Here is a 12,775-nt window from a genome sequence, read left to right as displayed (position 1 = left end):
GTCTAAATAAAACATATACTTCTCGCCAATTAATGAAATATTTTTCTAAAGATAATACGGAAAAAAACAGATGCAATCCTAATTAAAATGTTCAAACCAAATATCTGACCTTTTATCGAAACATCATGCCCCTCATGCAACCTCAATCAAAGAAACAATGCTCGAATTAAGTGGAAGGACGATGGCACCGCCAATGGCGGTGAAATTTCAATTTAAGGCGGACGAAAAGAACTAATTATCAATGAAAACACCCTATAGAAGCACAACATTGATATGCAGCCCAATACTGAAGAGTAATCTCTCCATAAAAATGATTGAAAAAAAATAGATGGATTTAAGAAATCGAAACCGTACCGAAACGGAATATACGATGAAGTGATGAAACACAAATTTACGAAATGCCCCATTAATACAAAGTAAATTAGTTTAGTAAATTAACCACAAAATTTCTCTACCTCAGAAAACACACATATATATATATATATATATATATATATATATATATATATATATTTGTTTATATATATATATATATATATATATATATATATATACATATATATATATATATATATATATATATATATATATATTATATTTATATATAAATATATATATATATATATATATATATATATATACAAAAATATATCGTGACATATACAGGTGGGACTTCCAAGTTTACATTGCACAATAAAGCACTCAACTCCTCTGTCGGCTACCTTTCTGTAAAAATAAGTTAATAAAGAGGCAGGTAAAATATACTGTGAAAATATACTGGTAGCTATGGTGTGCTGAAAACCTCTGCGAGGAAAATAGTGACATAATTGGCAGGGGGGGTTCTAATTAATAATGTTTCAAAAGCTGAATAATTCTAGATCATTTGACTCTGTTTTATGAGCTATTTTGATTTAGGAAATTTTTTTGAGTACCGTTTGCCAAGGCCGAGGTGTCAACTATACGTTATACTATGCATGTGCTGAATCAATATGAGATCATCAACTCTTGGAAAAGCAAAATTATGTAGGATTTACGCCTAGAAACGAAAAAAAAACATAGCAGGACAAGTCCTGACGTACAATTCAAAGAATTTTCATTGACTAAACAGAAAAACTAGACCTAGAATGGACTCTGACTGAATTGAGAAAACCATTTAAAAAATCAGATAAAAGAATAAGAAAAAAAAACAGAAAATCAATGTCAAAATTCCGCATATGAGCAAAAAAAACCACTAGCGAGAAATAAAAATTTAATTCAAACAAAAAACTAGGCCTAGAATGAGCTGTGAATGGATTGGGAAAACCATTTAGAAAAAAATTCGATCCAAAAAATAAAATAAACATTAAAAATCAGAGTGAAATTGCCGCATGTGAACAAAAAACCACTACCGAGAAACCGAATTTTTGTTCAAACACCGTTTTCTCACTCTACTTTAAAATTAGAGCGAAAAAAATTCACGCCGCAAAATCACTCGCTTTTTCGCTCCATTTCCTGTTTCGGCGTGACCAAAATCGCTACTCCAATTTGACTTCAAAAATCAGGAAAATGTGTGAAGATCTTAAAAAAAGACAGCTCCCCAATAAAATTCAAATTCTTTGAATTGTAAAAATAGGAAAGATCTACGCTTATAAACTGAAACTCATGGAACAGAAGCGGTGTATAGCGTTAAAAAACTGAAAATTTTACCGCAGATTTCTTAGAAGTTTTTGCGGAGAATGCTTGAATTTTTTCCCTGAATTCATCAAATTCACAGCAACATTCTTAGAGAATATTGCTGAAATTTTTTCGACTTGTCACCGCTCCATGCCGATTATCTTACGTAATATTGCAAAAATTCCTTGTCCAAGGTAAATTTCACAGCCTCATATGGATATTTTTGAGTGTTGAGGGCTGACTAGGGCTGACTGCACGGTATGATCAGGGCAATACCTAAGGTCTGGACAGTCCGATCAGAGCCCCGCCCAGAGCCCGGATAGTCTGAACATAGCGTGGTCTAGTTTCTGGATAGTTTTGTGGCATTGTCAGGATAGTCTGAACAGAGCTCTTTCCAGTGTATGCTCAGAATCAAGAAGTACAAACAAAAAACGGCCTGTCCCTCGAAAAATGATGGTTAATCCAAAAGTGGACTGTTTTTTGAGGAGCGCTTCTTTCTTATAATTACTGAACATCAAACAAGTCGCTAAGCACTATATACATAAACACTAAACACTATATACACAAAAACCATATACATAAAATGACGTCTGTTTTTATGAACAAAAAATACATTATACCAATGATATCTGCTACTTCAACAGTTAAATGTTTAATTCGGGGTACACACAAAGCGCGGCCAAAGTGGGTCTGGCAACACCAGTGCGCGATTACAATTGATCTGGTTCCGCTTGTGCGCGACTCAAGTTGATCTGTCACCCACAGTGCGCGACTCCAGTCAGTCTGGAACCCCCAGTGCGCGACTAAAATCTGAATGATCAGAACCGATTTTGTTCTGACTGGTCTGGTCAGAGCAAGCTTGTGTCGCGCACCTCATTCTGCGTACTTGTCTAATCTCTTCAAAATGCCAGAAGCACTTTATACACCGCCTAATATACACAAAAATGGGCTTCACCTTTTATAGCTTTCGCCTAACATCCCATCCCTACTACTTAATATACAAACTGCTATTTCATTGTGAAATAAATTGCAATGCTTACTTTATAATTCCATCTTTATTTGAACAAAAATTGTGCTATTTGGATGGTAAAAAATTTTGCTTTTGCTCAAACGATTAACATAGTACAACCGTCAAGAAAAAACAAACCGCAGTTTATATTGTCCGTATAAGCGCATTTATTCTGTATTGGAGAAATTGGTTTCATAACAACTATTAAAAGTCACAACCAATATCAGAAAACAATATTGAAGCTTGATTGAAGACCAGAATTCGTTTTTGTCAGAAAAATGAAATTGCTGAAAGCAAATTCTTGCAATATTGACTGAAACCTTGTAAAAAATTATGACCGACCAGTCGAACGATGCGGTTATTCTTGCGATTTGATTCGAAGCAATTGCCAACGAATTTAGAGAGTGATTGTCTTTCGACGGCGACATTCGATCCTTGAAAATCAAACGCATGATTCTTCCTCCATACTTACAAAACTCGTTGATTGGGTCTTCGAAGTTAGCTGCATCCAAAATGCTTGTTCAAATTGACGAAAATTACCTTCAAAATGTCAAAACATGGACATATTTTGTGTCCTTTAATTCTGTAAGAGCAGATCATGAATGAGTTTTGAAAATATCTGTAAATATTTCATGTATTTTGCCAGAGTTTTTATCAAACTATTCGATATCCTTGCCTGATAACGTTTTGTATGACCTCAGAAATTTGAGAGCAGTAATTCATGTCAACCTTTCCAGTTTTCCTGGAGTTTCTCCTTACTGTTTGCAAAAAATATCTTTAATTGAACAACCATATACATAAAATGACGTCTATTTTAATGAAAAATAATACATTATACCAAAGATATCTGCTACTTCAACAGTTAAAAGTTAATCAGGGTACCCCCAAATCGCGACCGAAGTGGGTCTGGCAACACCAGTGCGCGACTAAAGTCGACGACTCAAGTTGATCTGGCAACCCCCCGTGTGCGACTCCAGTCAGTCTGGAACCCCCCGTGCGCGACAATAATCTGATTGATCAGAACCGATTTTGGTCTGGATGGTCTGGTCAGAGCAAGCTTGGGTCACGCACCTCATCTTGGGTTCTTGTCTAATCTCTTCAAAATGTCAGATGCCATTTTTCGCCTAATATCCACAAAAATGGTCTTCACCTTATATAGCTTTCGCCTAATAACCCATCCATACTACTTCATATATAAACTGCTATTTCATTGTGAAATAAATTGAAATGCTTCCTCTCTAATTCCATGTTTACTTGAACAATATTTGCACTGTTTGTATGGTAATATATTTTGCTTTAGCTCAAACGGTTAATATAATACAACCACCAAGAAAATGCAAACCACAGTTTATATTGTACGTATAAGCGCGTTTTTGCTGTATTAGAGAAAACTGGTTTCATTACAACTATAAGAAGTTACAAACATTATCTGAAAACTATACAAAAACTGAAAAATTGAAGACCAAAATTTGTTTTGTTAGAAAAATTAGCTTGCTGAAACCAAATTTTTGCAATATTGACCGAAAGTTTTGCAGAATTATGACAGACCAATCGAACGATGCGGTTATTCTTGCAGGTTGTTTCGAAGCAATTGCCGACGAAATTAGAGAGAGATTGTTTTTCGGCGGCGACGTTCGATCCTTGAAAATCAAACGCATGATTCTTCCTCCAGACTTACAAAACTCGTTGGTTGGGTCTTCGAAGTTAGCAGCAGCCGAAATGCTCGTTCAAATTGACGAGAATTACCTTCAAAATGTCAAAACATGGACATATCTTGTGTTTTTTGATCCAGAAGAACAAATCATGAAGGGAGTTTTGAAAATATCCGGCCAACTTTCATGTAATTTGCCGGAGTTTTTATCAAACTATTTGATACCCTTGCCTGATAACGACTTATTTGACCTCGAAAATTTGAGAGCAGTAATTCCTGTCCACCTTTCCAGTTTACCCGGAATTTCTTCAATCCACAGGTATTGCCAATTGTAGCTTCAATGTTATAACCCGGAGTTTCCATCACATTTCAATAGGATTTAGTTTTAAACGTAAGAAACTGTTGGTGATAAAATTTCTAGCCAAAAATGACCAGATATCCAAACTTTTTCGCCGGTATAGTCGTTTGGTTCATAGCATTTTACGTCATAAACCGAACATACCAATGTTTTACATTTTTAAATGGTTTAACCAAAGTTTTTTTACGTTTAAAATCAAATATACCGAAGAAACCGATAATACAGGGCTTTTCGTACGTATGAAGACGATAGCAAAGCTTTCGTCTCAAACTTTTTCGTTTTTGTTCCTTCTCCTCAAACAGGGCACCCAGACTAATTCAGTACTGCATGTGGTAAATTTAGATTCGACTTTACATATGACTTATTGTTTCATGCTAGGACAATATCAAAGTTTAAATCTTACAGATTCATTCTTCAGCTTAAGTTTAATTGTATGATTTTGCTCTTTAGATTATGATTTTTTTTACCTGTTTGAGGTCCAGTCCGAAATCAGACCACCTCGGACAAAATTGTCCTCTAATCAGACCAACCCGGACAGAGGTGTCTCTGATCGGAATATCATGCGCTCGAAACTCCGTTAGCTTGAAGTGCGCTGAAAATTCGAGCGCTCAAAAGTTACTCCTGAAATAGATAGCAAAAATCCTAAAATGAAATTCAAGAAGAGTCACTGCTTTTTGTAATTAATGCCGCCGCAAGCCTAGATAGTAATCATTAAAAAGCAATCTCTTGGTCTATTTTTCTCAGACGGTGAAGCTGAACAGCAGATAACATTTCTGGGCAAGTCGGTCCAGTTACTGTTGTCCGCTACCACCACCACTGCTCTCCAAACCATCACTATTGCCCTTGTTTACAGTCCCTGATTTTAAGGATAGCTAAATTGTGCCAAATGGGATAAACTGAGGAGATATCCTTATCGGTTATCAATTTCAGAAATGTTTCTCTCAAAATAATCTGACAAAAGGTTGAGAAGTCTTGCAATTACGCAACTACCCATATTACTAAAGTCACGGAAAAAAACGTTTCATGTAGTTATTAAATAATTCCAGCAAAAAAGTTAGGTGAATAGATAATCTTGTGAAGAATTAAATGCTAAAAATCACTGTAAAAGGTTACGTTATCAGCGAGAGACAATATCATGGTTATTTTGTCGCCGTTAACGTACTTTTCATTGCGCACAACAGTGACGTATAGAGAGAATATCTGACGAGGTATTGGCAGCCACTTTTGACCGCAAAAACTGCAAAAATCGGATCTATTCTGTTTCGCCCCCCCCCCAGTGTTTTTTTATGACCCCCCAGTTACAAATTTTATGTTGTTATATAGCACTTTACTATGTAAGAAAATAGCAAGTGCGTCTGGGGGTCATTAAAATTTTATGCTCACTAAGCTGTGGGGCCGAAACAGAATAGATCCCAAACTACCCCTAACCGATAAGTAGTTCGTTATCAGCCAATTAGCGGACGGATTTCAATGAAAATTGTTTATCTGTTGTAATAAAACGTACCACAACCGCTGTGTGCTGATAATTGTCCGGTCCCTATCATGGTCATTTTTTGCAGTCGCGACAGAGATTTTGGGTCTTTTTTGGGTATTTGTCATTGTGGCCTCCCATGAAATTATGGTCCCCCATTCTTGTTTAATTACCATGATTGGGGGCTATAGGTTATATAAGCTGGGAGAGGGGGGTATAAAGATAGCTGATATGATTATCGAATACCTTTACTTCACAAAAGCAATGTTTTTCCAGCAGCATTTATTGCAAACTAGAAAACCCAGAAAGCTATAATTGACGAGCCGTAGCCATATGTTTATAATGACCCGATGTTAAAGTTAAAACCGATTTTTAATTAGCTTCGGAAGTTTTGGGAACAACAAAAATGTTTTGTTTCAAGGAGCATGAAGGTAGGAAGAAGTCTACTTGAAGTAAAAGTAAATAAAAATTTTAAGTTTCAGCTCTGTAAAAATAGCAAATGTTGCCAAAAGCCGTTAGACATTTATGCTAAAAAAGTGGATGAGCGGGGTCGGAGCTTTATGTGCGAACCTACATTACTGATCCTCCTTGTTTGTCTTTCAATTACTTTTTCTTTGCTAGAATATCGGCGAAAGTGTAATTTAACTATATGCAGTTTTGCATGTCAATAGCAAAATATGCAACCCTTTAAGAGAAAATTGATAAAGACGTGGGCACAAAATTCATTTCTAAAAAAAACAAACTACCTTCACAAGAATCGAGAAAGAACTGAGATAGAGTTTTTTTAATCTTCTAATTAAATGAGTCTATAAAATTATTATCTCACACTACCAAATGAGGATCAGATAGAAAACCCCAAAAAATCAAAAAAAAAAAATGTTTATGAAGAAAGATCGCCTCCAACGCTAATAAGTCAGAGGAGTAAACAAAGGCCTCATTAGATTGATGAGATCAGTCATTATTAAGAAAGCAAGTCAAAACGAACAACAAAATCAAACAATAACAACAAACATTAATTACATCCAACAATTTATGTCCATTTTAAAATATAAATTTAATAACAAGCTCAAAATAGAAACAACACAAAGAATTTTTTTTTCTTCACTCGGATATGGGACCACTCTATAAGAAAGCTCTGTAACAATTAGGAAAAAAAGAACAAAAAAACAGCAAATTTAAAAATTTGGCTTATATTTTCAAAAACAGTTAATTTCAAAATAACAAAACCAATAGATAGCAATTGAAAACATCCAAAATGTTTATAATCACAAACGCTTCTATAGGTGGGCATTAAGACCTGCCATTAATCAATTGTTAATGCGGTTACAAAAAGAACAATAAATAGGGACAACAAAAAAGTTCAATTAAAACTTGCGAGAAAACGCTGTTATGCCGTAAAGCCATAAGTTGCCACTTAAAATATGTTTAATTGAGCCTTCCTCGAACGCCAAAAATGTGATAATGGTCTTCCCATTAATGAGAATAGGCAAAAAGTTGACAAAAAACAGAAAAAGAAAAAAATTAATTTACACCTTTTTTTCGAATACAATTTGTTTCAGAGACATGAAAGTCAATAACTACAAAAATGAAAAATTTAATTAGATTCGTCTATTCGTCCAAAGGAAGCGCTTGAGACTTGTTATTATTCAGAATAAAGCTTACTTCTACAAAAAGAACGGTAAATATGGAGAAAATCAACAATCGGTTTACTTTTTGTGCGAAAAACCCGTCTCGAAGCCAGTAAATCTATAACGAATTCTTAAAAATTCATTAGATTTTTCACACTTGCACCTTGCCTCAACCACAAAAATTTCAAATGTGACATGTAATTAACGAGACTAGGTAACAAATAGACAACAAACAAAAATGCAAAGACAAACAACGTTAAATAAGTTTTTTTTTTTTAAAAATGGTTTTCAAAGTCATGAAAGCCACCAGCTATAGGCTCAAATCAAAACACAGGCTTATTTTTTTCATCAAATGCCAATGTAAACTGTCGTTATCCAGGTAATTTCAAACGACTAAAAAGACAATTTAAAAACGACAGTTAGAGAGAATTGTAAAAATTCAATTAAATTCTTCGAGAAAGGGGTGTCGAAGCCGTTAACATCATAATCCATGCCTTTCATGGCTTTTATATATTCAATTGTGCTTTATTGTGAACACCAATATTGTAATATGTGAACTGTCAAAATTTGAAAATATATAAAAACGAGAAAAAACGTGAAAATGGGACGATACATAAAAATAAAAAAAATGAAATCTAGTAGTATCAAAGCCAGAAAACTATAATTCAACAAGTAAAAACGCAAAAAAGATTAGATTTTAACTTCGTGGAAAGACGAGGAGTAAAAAGCATTCTTTCTTTATTGATACTAAGCTACAAGTTGACCAAATTAAGAGAAAAACAGTGGCAATGTTCAAGAAGCCACTGTTTTTTTTTAAAAGCAAACGTTTCTATAAGTCCAATCGACCATAATCTTTTGAGTAAAGAAAGTAGATAATTTAATTTGGAATTTTTTGGAAGAAATTTGGACCTATCAACAGTGGGCTTTGATGTGGATTGCTCTGATCTTCAATTAACATAAAGAAGCTCTATTTCTTTTTAAAAACAGACAGACTGATTACAAACCGATTTTTTTTTCGATTGTAACAGTTCAAAACCGGCCCAAAGGCAGCCCCGCTATTGCTGTTCGTCAATTTAGAACACACAATTGTTTCAAATGCTTTAGATCTAGATAGTTTGTTATATTAAATATCTAAAATAGATGCTGCGTTTTTGATAATCACAGAGTAAAGTTAGAAAAAAACGGCAAAATTTGGATTTTAGACTTCTATCAATGGAATTGGAAGTAAAACTAACTCCCGTTGTAGCTCAAAAAGATTGTGTTTGTTGTTTTTGTGGGGTTTGTACTTCCGGCAAATTTATTCTAAGTGGACTAAAGAAGCTTATTTCGTGCATTTTTTGATGAAAGAGGCTGAATTTTAAAATGTTTAGCCAAAATTTTAGCCCGAAAAATTATATCAAAAAAGTCAACAATACTTTTTTTCTCTCTAAAATAAAACCAACAACAGGACTACTGTTAACAATTTTTCCAATTTTATCAAAATTGACGGAATTTTATGCGAAATTCAGGAAAATTTGAATAAAAACAACTGAAATGCGTCTATTATTCACAAAATTTCAAACCTCGATAACTCCCTGTAATATACAAAATTCAAAAAAATATTTTTAATTCCATGTTCTATGATAAAGGGGTTTTTTTACTGATGCCACTAGCCACTCTGTACGTTGAAATGTCGGTCGGTCAAAATTGTCTGAACAAAAAAACCTATCTGAGTATATAGTTCTTCCCCCCTCAAGAGGGGTCGGAACAATTATTTGAATCACACATTCTCGTTTGAAATAATCCTCGAGACAGAAAGAGGAAGCCATTTCATATTTTAACAACAACAAACAAAATATATGCTTCGTATACTGAAAAAAAGCTAAATGAAAAATTCATATAAAAAGTTGTATTCGGGTTTTTAGAAAAGTCTTTGAATTTTTATACACAAATTCTACCTAAAAGCAGTTTTAGAGTTGCAAGCAATAAATAAATAGCCTTCCCAGTGAAAACCAAGTGTCAATTTCCATTATATTAAACTGGTCATTGTATTTTTGGATCAATTATAAGTTCAATAAAAATACATATTGTTCTAAATCATAAAAGACCAGAACATTCCTGTAAAAATTCTTCACCATCAAAATAAATGAGCTTGGTTTGAACTAACAGCTTATCAACTATAAGCAACATATCGAGTCGGGTCTTCACGAACTGGTGAGGAAGTTACGAGAAATTTGAGCAATTTTGATACAATCCGATATATAAAAAAGAAGGGCTTGATTATCCACCAAATTTGCAAGATTCCTTGCACTCACTCAGTTTTGCGGTAAAGATTTAAATATAGAACAGATCTTGCACTTTATGCTTTAAAATATTACTGCATGATTTTAGAATTATTAAAATGACTAAAAGACTAGTGAACGCAAAGTAAGCCCAAGTAAGCCAAATGGTCACGAAATTTTATTTTTTCTGTGCGCTATCATTATTTAATTTTAACTACCAATCAGATTTGTGAAAAATTCTCCCGCCAATAAAAAATCTGGTTTTGATATCCACTCATCGATCTACAGCTTATGAACTCCATTACAGTGCAGAGGTTTACCCCAAAATTTCCGCCTTAGTAAAATTGGCTCGAAAATTAGTTACATAAAATGAACGAAATTAGATGACATCCTTTGCATCTTACTTTTCGCAAAAGGGGTTCCGCCAATTTTGCTAAATAAAACAACATTCGGTGCGAAAAGTAGGTAACAAATCTTGTAGTACGTTTCCGCTCAATTTAGGTATCTATTATTCGCGAGCATCTTGAGCATGCAATAAGCACTTTATAAAGATTCAATTGAAGCTTTCAAAGCTTTAAAGTGCTTTAAATACATGCAACCACAAAAACTGAATTTTTACCGAAAAATCCCTCGCACATCAAAGGCTTTGTATATCAATGAGGGTCTGGCCAATTTCAATAAGTAGTAATAAATAGTACTAATAAGTAGTAATAAGTAGTAAAAAAAGTACTATAAGTAGTAATAAAGTAGTAATAAGTAAGACTTAATTATATAAGTAGTAATTAAGTTAGGCTTAATTGCGGATTATATGCGAAATCGAGCTACATTGTGTGCAAAAAATTGATATGTAGATTGAGCGGATGCGTGATACAACTCGCGCGAAAAATAGGTTATTAAGTTTGTACTTGTATTCCGCGGCTAAAATTCGGACACTTTTGCGATCACGGGATACGATATTCCCTTCCATTTTGCCGGTTTCTGCTAAAGTAGCTATTTTCCGCAATATTGTACCACTTTCAATGTATTAACATAGTAAAAACGAACACGAGATACACACATCGGGCAAATCTGCCCGTGACGATTTGGGTATACCTCTGCACTGTAATGTCGATTGTATCAAGTCTATTTATGATTTCCTTGTAACGTGTCGAGAAAGGAAAATCACGTCCGCGACTCGAAACTAAAAAAATTTCATATGACAATCATTTGAAACTTTTTTTAGCTTGCCTAATGAATTTTTTTCTGTAAATTTGCACATAGATAAGAACTCTATGAATTAGAGCTAAGGTTCGAAGTTTTTTGTAGCGTTTCTGAAATAAAGTTCAATTCATTGAGTTTGACCCCTGTAACTGATACTCTTTAGGAAAGAAATTAAATTGCAAATTATTTTGCATATCCTTAGCAAACCAACCTAAGGTTCAGAAGTCAAGCAAGGGCTTGTGCAAGCTCTTCATCAGGTAAATAGCATTTTACTGTGAAAGAAGAATATGGTTAACATTTCAAAAAGACATTTAGAAAGTCAAACACAAAAATCACAGCTAACAAAATCCACAATTTTTTCATTAGAAGTAGGGGTAAGTCTCGTTTCACTATACCTCTGCGAGAGCTGAGCAAAATTTGCAACACCTGTGAGAGTTCGGGACTTTTCTCAGATAAATGTACACGCAAACCAAAACCACGTTCCTAAAAGTATAATAAAAAATTGGTGAAAATGTAAATGACTCTACATAGCTGAATCTCCAGTATTGTACATCGGAGTGTTTTTTCACAGAAAAAACATCTTCATTGTATATCTCAATAATTTAATGCAAAATTGCATTTAGATAAGAATGCGGAGAGCACAGTGATCTAATCAAAAATCGGAACCGCGCATGATAAAACCCACTTAAACAAAAAAGATAGAGATCTTAAAACTTATGTTGTCATGATTTAACGCTTCTGGGATCACTTAATTGGGACGTTGAGTAGAACAGAAAAGAGCAGAAACAGGTAGACACATAAAAGCAATTAGCTTTTTGCAGGCTGGGAATTAATGTGGAATACCTGAAAAAGATTTTCTACCCCGGCATTATTAGAATCAAACAGTTCTCTCCTGTTGAGGGTGACAAATTTCAGTTGAAAATATTACCAGCATCACCACCAATTTTCTGCAAAGCCACAAAAATACTTCTACTTCTTTAAGTCGAGGTCACAGAAAAGCCAGATCAGATGGTCAAACAGGTCATTCTATTGCCCATGAAAATAGGAGGAGTTACAATTGTATCACCAGTGGGTGGCGACCAAAAAAAATAAAACTGGCACTATATGTGGACTTTAAAAAGGCTTTCATTGACAAGGTAAGGATTGAAGACTACCATATACCAAAAAAGGAGACAAAATTTCATGATCTCCCTGGGTCTCCTTATTTGGCCAAATTGACCTCTCAGACGTTTACTGCCATATTGAACACAACGGAGAGGCAAAAGACACATATGACACATATGAACAAATATTTCATCTACAGAATTAATTAAATATGCCAACAACTTCAGGAATTACAAAATCTTTTCTCTAATCTTGCAAAATTGCATTGAATCGACAGCCAAAGACGTCAGGAGTGCTGAAGAAACTCAAGATGATGTGCTGGCTTATGAAATTACCAGAATGCATTTTGGCAGGAGAATGCTTGCTCTCAAGAGTCAACTACGTGAAAAAACTTTTACTTATAATAATAATAATGAAACTAGTCAATTACGTTAGGTTTT

At 34.2% G+C, this 12,775-nt stretch overlaps 1 protein-coding gene across 1 annotated transcript in view; it reads left to right on the top strand.

The window, feature by feature from the left end:
• The first annotated feature begins 3,753 nt into the window (after window positions 1-3,753).
• LOC142351107 (uncharacterized) overlaps window positions 3,754-12,775 on the top strand; it is a 33,900-nt gene continuing 24,878 nt past the window's right edge. Inside the window, exon 1 of the mRNA XM_075403194.1 lies at window positions 3,754-4,632. The gene's annotated coding sequence lies outside the window, so the exon portion shown is untranslated. The remainder of the gene's footprint in view (window positions 4,633-12,775) is intronic.

This window comes from Convolutriloba macropyga, chromosome 12, assembly GCF_964194025.1.
Source record: "Convolutriloba macropyga chromosome 12, txConMacr16.3, whole genome shotgun sequence".
NCBI lineage: Eukaryota > Metazoa > Xenacoelomorpha > Acoela > Convolutidae > Convolutriloba > Convolutriloba macropyga.
The sequence above is the reverse complement of the archived record's forward strand: the minus strand, read 5'-3'. Positions and strand labels throughout refer to the sequence as shown.